At 41.1% G+C, this 8,225-nt stretch overlaps 1 pseudogene; it reads right to left on the reverse strand.

Moving 5' to 3' along the window:
• Positions 1–3,100: 3,100 nt before the first annotated feature.
• On the reverse strand, positions 3,101–3,932 carry LOC101352508 (malate dehydrogenase, cytoplasmic pseudogene; annotated as a pseudogene).
• Between the last annotated feature and the right edge of the window lie 4,293 nt (positions 3,933–8,225).

An 8,225-nucleotide genomic window follows, 5' to 3' on the forward strand; every position in this document is an offset into this window, starting at 1 on the left:
ATTTCCACCCAGTTGCTCACACCCCAAACCTGGAAGTTGTCCTTGATTCTGCCTTTTCTCTACCTGCCACATCTAGTCCATCAGCAGTTCTTCCAAACTCAATCTCCAGATCAATCCCCTTCTCTCCATCAATCCCTCTCACAATCCAATTCCCCACTACACATGCACGCACCCACACACTCGAGAGTCCTTTGACTACTACCCTTTCCACTGCAATTGAAATAATACCCAAACACCTTACCATGGCATAAGGCCCTAGGTGACCCTCACCTCCACACACACCCCTCTCTGACTCCATCTGTCGTAGCCATCTAGTGCTGCTGTAACAGAAATACCACAAGTGGATGGCTTTAACAAAGAGAAATTTCTCACAGTCTCGTAGCCTGTAAGTCCAAATTCAGGGTGTCAGCTCCAGGGGAAGGCTCTCTCTCTGTTGGCTCTGGAGGAAGGTCCTCGTCATCATCAATCTTCCACTGGACTAGGAGCTTCTCTGCGCAGGAACCTCAGGTCCAAAGGACATGCTCTGCTCCTGGCACTGCTTTCCTGGTGGTATGTGGTCCCCAACTCTCTGCTTGCTTCCCTTTCCTTTTATCTCTTGTAAGATAAAAGGTGGTACAGGCCACACTCTAGGGAAACTCCCTTTACATTGGATCAGGGATGTGACCTTAGTAAGGGTGTTATACAATCCCACCTTAATCCTCTTTAACATAAAATTACAAATCACAAAATGAAGGACAACCATACAATACTGGGAATCATGGCCCAGCCAAATTGATACACATATTTTTTGGGGACATAATTCAAGCCATGACACCATCTTATACTCTGCCCTGAGTTTCTATAATATACCAAGCTGCTTATAGCCTTAGGACATCAGTCATGGCCGTTCTCTCTGAAATGTTCTTCCCCTGGCTCTTCACACAGCTGGCTCCTCTCCTCCTTTAGGTTTTAGCTCAAATGTCACTTCCTTAGAGAAGTTTTATTTGACTTCTTCTCTTTTCACACTATGACTTCCTCTCTTATCACACTTCTTTTTCCCCTTTTCACTTACCACTATCATGAAATCTTATCTGTTTGCTTGTTTACTGTCTGTCTATCCTACTAGAACACATACTCCACGAAGTCAGGGACCTCACAGATATTGTTCTAATCCCAGCATCTAAAATAGTACTTGGCATCTAATGGATGCAAATGTTTACTGAGTGACTGAACACATACATATTCATGTAACAATTTATACAAATGAGATCATGTTACATATGCTGCTTTGCAACAGGCTTTTAATTTTTACTTACTGTTAAATGTCTTCCCAAGTCAATTAAAATTCATTGCCATCGAATCGATGCCGACTCATGGTGACCCCATGTGTTACAGATTAGAACTGCCCTATAGGGTTTTCTTGACTGTAATTTTTATGAAAGATTACTAGGCCTTTCTTCTGCAGCACCACTGGGTGGATTTGAACTGCCAGTCTTTAGGTTAGCAGCCAATTGCAAACCACCTGTACCACCGAGGGGCCCCCAGGTCAATTAGTGTAATCTAACTTTTTTTTTTTTGTTAAAATAACTTTTATTTTCTTTTTCTTTTTTTGTTGTGCTTTAGGTGAAAAGTTTACAGCTCAAGCTAATTTCTCATCAAAAATTTACACACATATTGTTATGTGACCCTAGTTGTAATCCGTATAATGTAACAGCACGCTCCCACTTTCTACCCCGGTTTCCTGTGTCCATCCAACCAGCTCCTGTCCGTTTCTGCCTTCTCATCCTGCCTCCGGACAGAAGCTGCCCATTTAGTCTCGAGTATCTGCTTGAACTAAGACGCACACTCTTCACCAGTATTATTTTATGCTTTATAGTCTAGTCTAATCTTTGTCTGAAGAGTTGGCTTCAGGAATGGTTTTAGTTCTGGGTTAACCGGGAGTCTGGGGGCCATGTCTTCAAGGGTTCCTCCAGTCTCAGTCAGACCATTAAGTCTGGTCTTTTTACGTGAATCTTTGAGTTCTGCACCTCACTTTTCTCCTGCTCCATCAGGGATTCTCTGTTGTGTTCCCTGTCAGGGCGGTCATTGGTGGTAGCCAGGCACCATCTAGTTCTTCTGGTCTCAGGCTGATGAAGTCTCTGGTTTATGTGGCCCTTTCTGTCTCTTGGGCTAATACTTTCCTTGTGACTTTGGTGTTCTTCATTCTCCTTTACTCCAGGTGGGTCGGGACCAACTGATGCATCTTAGATGGCCGCTTGCTAGCTTTTAAGACCCCAGACACCACTCACCAAAGTGGGATGCAGAACATTTTCTTAATAAACTTTGTTATGCCAATTGACCTAGATGTCCCCTGAAACCATGGTCCCCAGACTCCAGCCCCTGCTAGTCTGTCCCTCGAAGTGTTTGGTTGCGTTCAGGAAACTTCTCAGCTTTTGGTTTAATCCAGTTGTGCTGACTTCCCCTGTAGTGTGTGTTGTCTTTCTCTTCACCTAAGATAATTCTTGTCTATCATCTAGCTTAACTCATTCTTTTTCATGGCTACACAGCATATAATACGGATCTATTAATCTATTTAACCAAATACTAGCTGGTCAATTAAATACTTTTCAATATCTCATTAGAATCAGCTTTGTAATACATATCACTGTACATATTTTTGTTCAATTTCATCTTTAATTTCCTAGAAGTAGAATTGCTGGATCAAAAATCACAAAGTACAACTTTGGACACTGAAGTAATTTTAAAAAAACACTTTATTTTCTCTCAAGTAAAATGAAAAAAACCACACTTTTTTTTATAATTACTACACTCTTTAAGGTAAAGTGGAACCTATGAGAGCCACAACCCAAAGAGACTGCCTTGTTTTTCCGGGTTTCACACGTTTTCCACCTTTAACCTTTAATGTGTGCACTTTTCTTTTCACTTAAATATATATTTTTATTTAGAATGCAGCACTAACACCATGATGATAAACTATCACAAATTTGTACCAAGAACCACATAATCCTTAAAATGTGTTGTTTTTCACAAGCAATTTTAGTATTATTATTATTTGCTACTAGAGTCAAGATGACATTTAGATTCTTCAGCTTTTGGGCGTTTAGTAACATCAAGATGATTGTCAGGCAGAGGAAAGAAATTCAAAAGCATTTTCTTTCTCTTCTGTCGGTTCCATTGCGGTAAGATCCATCTTCTCACGTGAGGAATCATTAATAGTGAGATACTCAATAATCTTCTGGGTCTTATTCTTGATTACAACAGGGAATGAGTAGAGCAGATTATCAGGAAACCACAGGGGCTGCCATCAGAGGTTACGCCCATGGACACAAACTCTCCCTCTGGGTTCCAGACCAGATGTCTCTGATGTGGTCACTGATGGCTTTTGCAGCAGACATCGCACTGGATAGTTTTTGAGCTTTGATGATATAGCAGGGCCACGCTGCTGCACAGTTGTGCTGAATTCTCCCTTGAGCTAGCTGACATCTTTCAGAACCTCATAAACATCAATTTCTTCTCCTTGAAATTTCACCTTGGCATGGTTGGCGTCTGGATACTGAGTTGAGGAATGGTTGCCCCAGATGATGACACTCCTTACATCTTTAACAGTCATGTCAAGTTTGACAACAATTTGACCTGTAGCTCACTTATGACCCAAATGTGTTCAGCAACTGAAGTTCTCCTTGGGGTTGGATGGAGCTGACTTTATGGCAGTCAGTTCTGGCTGAGTTTCCCATGCCGACAGCCTTAACTGTCGTCTTAGAAAATTTATCCAAGGCTGTACCCTGGGATTTGAAGATTTTCACATTTGCTTTCAGTAAGTCTTTCCTCTCCATGCCCTCCCTTCTTGGCATGGAACCCACAAGAATGGCCACATCCAGGTCTTTGAAGACAACCTCTTCCTTATCTGTTGCAATATCTTTCAGGAGGGGAAGTGCATAGTCTTGTAGTTCCATTAAGATAATTTAAATAGCACTAAAATTATCCTTCTTTAAAGGACTAATAGAATGCCTCTGAGACAACACAAACCATGAACATGTTGGTAGTTCTTTGACAACTTTCTCGATTTCTTCTATAAACTTTAAAACAAAAAAATTTTATTGTGCTTTAGGTGAAAGTTTACACGGCAAATTAGTTTTCCATTCAATAATTCATATACAAATCGTCCCGTGACATTGGTTGCAATCCCCGCAATGTGTCAGCACTCTCGCCTGGGTTCCCTGCTTCCTTTCATCCTGTTTCCCTGCCCCTTCCTGCCTTCTCATCTTTGCTTTTGGGCAAATATTGCCCCTTTGGTCTCATACAGTCGATTGTTCTATGCAGCACATTCTTCATGGGTGCCAATGTTTATTTTATAGGCCAGTCTATTATTTGGCTGAAAGGTGGCCACCAGGAGTGACTTCAGTTCCAAGTTAGAAAGATGTCTTAGGGCAATAGTCTTCAGGGTTCCTCCAGTCTCTATCAGACCAGTAAGTCTGGTCTTTTTTAAGAATTTGAATTTTGTTCTACATTTTTCACCCATTCTGAGACTTTCTATTGTGTTCCTGGTCACAGTGGTTGGTAGTGGTAGCAGGGCACCATCTAGTTCTTCTGGTCTCAGGCTAGAAGAGGCTGTGGATCATGTGGGCCATTAGTACTCTGGATTAATTGGGTCCTTAAATCTTTGTTTTTCTTCACTCTCCTTTGCTCCAGATGGGAAGAGACCAATAGTTGTATCTTAGATGGCTGCTCACAAGCTTTTAAGACCCCAGACTCTACTCACCAAACTAGGATGTAGAACATTTTGAACTATGTTATGCCAATTAACCTAGATGTCCCCCAGGACTATGGTCCTTAGCCTTCAAGCCTAGCAGCTCTTCTATGAACATTTATTTGCCTGTCAAGATTTACCATAAGTTCAGGAGTCTATTTTGCTAAATTATATTTTCCTGGAAAACTATCATATGATTCCAGGTCCTCATCAAAACTTGGATGCTCACAGACATCTGAAACTTAAAATGTTAATACATGAACTCTAGCTTCTCTTGGACCCACACATTCCTTCCCCCTCAACTCTTCCCTCTCTAACTGGCAACACCATCCAACTGCTAAAGCCAGATACCTAGGGGTAGTCCATAATTCTCCTTCCTTTACTTCCTACTTCCATCTATCCATGGTTTATTGACTCTAACTCCAAAACATATCTGTAATCTGCATTTCTCACCATCACCAGGCAGCTCCCCTCTTCAGGATCACTATCTTAGAGTCCAAAATCCCTCCGACTGGGTCCTCAGCTTCTACTCCTCACTCCTCCAGCTCTCAACATAGTAGCTAGAATGATTTTATTAAAATATAAATCAGATTACCCTCACTCCCAATGCCTTTGCTCGAAACCCATCAATATCACCCTTCACTCTTAGTGTAAAATTCTAACTCCTCAACACGGTCATTGAGGCCTTGCATGATCTAGTTTCTATTGTGTTCTCAACTTCAAGTCACCCCCTAATTACATTCACTGTGATCCTAGAACTTTCTTAGTTTCTCAGAGATGTCAACTTCTTTCCCACCAACTCTGCCACTCTATAAACTGTTCCTTCTTATTTTTCAGAACTTATCTTCAATGTCACTTCTGCAGAGAGACCTTTGATAACCATCCTAAGTTGACAAGTCACATCATTGTTCTATCCCTAAAAGCACTTAGTAAATTTGCCATTATTTTACTCACTTGTCTTTTTTTTTTTTCTTCCTGTCTTCCTTCAAGAAACTTACTTTCAATGGGGGAGGAACATGTCTGCTGTGTTACCCGTTGTATATCTCCATGTTTAGTATAGTGTTTGATGCAGAACAAACACTCAATTACAAATACTAAATGAATGAATGTCCCAGACCCGAAAGGATCATTTCTAGAATGGGAGAGATTCTGAAAGAAGTTGGAGCTCAGCTGCAGCAATGACAAGGCATTAGAGTATCTTTCAGTGCTTGCTTCCTCCCACCCCAATTCACATCCACTGAACAAAGCAAATCTATGTACCTACCCCGGTGATGCAATAATAAAACTGAGCTTTGGCTTTCCTCATGAAGGCTGACTTGGATTAAGCCTGGAAGAAATAGGTCCATCTCTTCTTCTTATATTCACATTATACAATTTAAAAACAAAAACAGACATAGACATAATATACATAAACCAGAGAGTTATTTCATAGATCATCTTATTACTTGATGTTAGCTGAGAAGTCTCACTGGCAAACCAAGGATGTGAATGTAAGAGATGAGTATTTTTGTTTGACTCTAGTTTATGCATCGTCTCAGTCAATATTACTGGCCTGCACTATATGTAGCGGTATCTTAAAACCATCATTCAAAGCTCTGATCTCCATCTCCTGTAGCACTGTGCGAGGGGCTGAAATAACCTAGCATAAAGGATGTCCTTCTCATTTCCTTACAAAAATAAAGCCATCACTGACAGGAAAACATGACAAAATGACAGACACTTGACAGCTGTGTGACCTTGACCAAGTGTTATTAACCTCTCTGAGCCTCACAGGGCTGTTACATATAAAGCACTTATTCCAAGCCTGGCACATGGTAAGCGATCAGCATTAGCTAATAACACACTCAGCATTAGCTAAGAGCATAACCATCGTCCCTCATCTGCAAGTCAGGGTAATGATGCTCTTAGGTGTGTTTGAAGAGAGAAGGGTAAACACAAAATTCTAAGAGATTAATATTTAGAAAAGATGGCTGTTATCTGAGGTATTTTAAATTCACACAGAGGCTTGATTCAGGGGAGATGAATGCAAAAAGTAATTAATTCTACAGTGTTAATCTGCAGAAACTGAACAGATCACTAAAATTTGGGGTTTAATCACTCACAAAATAATGGAATTTTCCAGGTTTCAGAAGACCAAGAGATACAATCTTCTCTCATGTGTAATACTGTACTGCCTTTTTTTTTTTTTATGGAACATTTTATTGTGGTACAGGTGAACATTTACAGAGAAAATTAGTTTCCCATTCAACAATTTACACACAGCTTGTTTTGTGACACTGGTTGCAAACCCCTGTGTCTTAGTCATCTAGTACTGCTCTAACAGAAATACCACAAGTGGATGGCTTTAACAAAGAGAAATTTATTCTCTCACAGTCTAGTAGGCTACAAGTCTAAATTCAGGGTGCCAGCTCCAGGGGAAGGCTTTCTCTCTCTGTCGGCTCTAGGGAAAGGTCCTTGTCATCAATCTTCCCTTGGTCTAGGAGCTTCTCAGTGCAGGGACCCCAGGGTCCAAAGGATGTGCTATTCTCCTGGCACTGCTTCCTTGGTGCTATGAGATCCTCCTGTCTGTTTGCTTCTCTCTTTTATATCTCAAAAGAGCTTGATTAATCTTGTAGATTGTCTTGCCTCATTAACATAACTGCCTCATAGAGGTAGGATTCACAACACAAACGAAAATCACATCAGATGATAAAATGGTGGACAATCACACAGTACTGGGAATCATGGCCTAGGCAAGTTGACACATACTTCTGGGGGACACAATTCAATCCATGACACCTGAATACATCAGCACTCTCCCGTGTTATTCTGTGGGTTCCCCGTGTCCATTCGCCCAACTTTCCTGCTCCTACTGTCCTTCTGAACTTTGCTTTTGGGCAAATGCTGCCCTTTAGGTCTCATATAGTTGATTGTTCTGAGGTATACATTCCTCACTGGTGTTGTTCATTTTATAGGCCTGTCTATTGTATGGCTGGCTACAATATGATCTCTCTGATTTAAGTTCCAAGTTTTTTTTGTTTGTTTGCTTTGCTTTGTCTATTTCTTTTCTTTCTTTTAAACTATGCTTTAGGTGAAAGTTTACAGCTCAAGTTGATTTCTCATACAAAAATTTATACACGTATTGTTATGTAACATTAGTTGCAATCCCAATGTGACAGCACACTCCCCCTTTCCACCCCAGGTTCCCTGTGTCCATTCGACCAGTTCCTGTCCCTTCCTGACTTCTCATTTGCCTCCAGACAGGAGCTGCCCATTTGGTCTCATGTATCTGCTTGAACTAAGAAGCACACTCCTCACTAAGATTATTTTTTGTTTTATAGTCCAGTCTGAACCTTGTCTGAAGAGTGGGCTTCGGGAATGGTTTTAGTTCTGGGTTAACAGAGTGTCCGGGGGTCAATGTTTCGGGGGTTCCTCCAGTTGCTGTCAGACAGTTAAGTCTAGTCTTTTTACATGAGTTTGAGTCCACTCTGCACTTTTCTCCTGCGCTATCTGGGACTCT

The sequence above is a fragment of the Trichechus manatus genome, unplaced genomic scaffold (genome assembly GCF_000243295.1).
Source record: "Trichechus manatus latirostris isolate Lorelei unplaced genomic scaffold, TriManLat1.0 scaffold00301, whole genome shotgun sequence".
Lineage (NCBI taxonomy): Eukaryota > Metazoa > Chordata > Mammalia > Sirenia > Trichechidae > Trichechus > Trichechus manatus.